This window comes from Octodon degus, unplaced genomic scaffold (genome assembly GCF_000260255.1).
Source record: "Octodon degus isolate 3935 unplaced genomic scaffold, OctDeg1.0 scaffold00189, whole genome shotgun sequence".
Taxonomy (NCBI): Eukaryota; Metazoa; Chordata; class Mammalia; order Rodentia; family Octodontidae; genus Octodon; species Octodon degus.
The window spans coordinates 3,249,314-3,249,839 of record NW_004524765.1 but is presented as its reverse complement, the minus strand read 5'-3'; positions in this window follow the sequence as shown (position 1 = coordinate 3,249,839).

Sequence of the window (526 nt, the reverse complement as noted above, 5' to 3'; positions counted from 1 at the left end):
CTCTTCTCCTTCTCCTTCTCCTTCTCCTTCTCCTTCTTCTTCTTTCTGTCAATAAGAAATTTACTTGTTTTAAAAAAATCCACCTTGGGACACCCCCCACCACTCCGCATCATCTCTCCCACCCTGCCCACCGAGTAGTAATATCTGCTGCGTTCCTGGAACCCCCAGGATCAGTCCTAGCCCAGGTCCGGTGAGTGTGTGGGAGAGCTTCCGGGTACCCTGGGCCAGCGGGACCAACTACTGCTCCCAGACCAGGCGCACTGTGCTTGAGACCCACTTCCACCCCCTTGGGAACCACCACACCACTACGCAGCACCTCCCCCACCCCACCCGCTGAGTAGGAATTTCTCCCTCATTCCAGGAACCCCCAGTCCCAGTCCTAGCCAATACCAAGGGAGTGTGTGGAAGAGCTGCCTCTCCCACCTACTCCACCTTGTCCTCTTCAGACTCAGCTCAGTCTGGCATACATGCCTGGGGTGTAACCCTACAGCTACAATCCCTGCAGAAGTGTAGAGGATAGAACCAC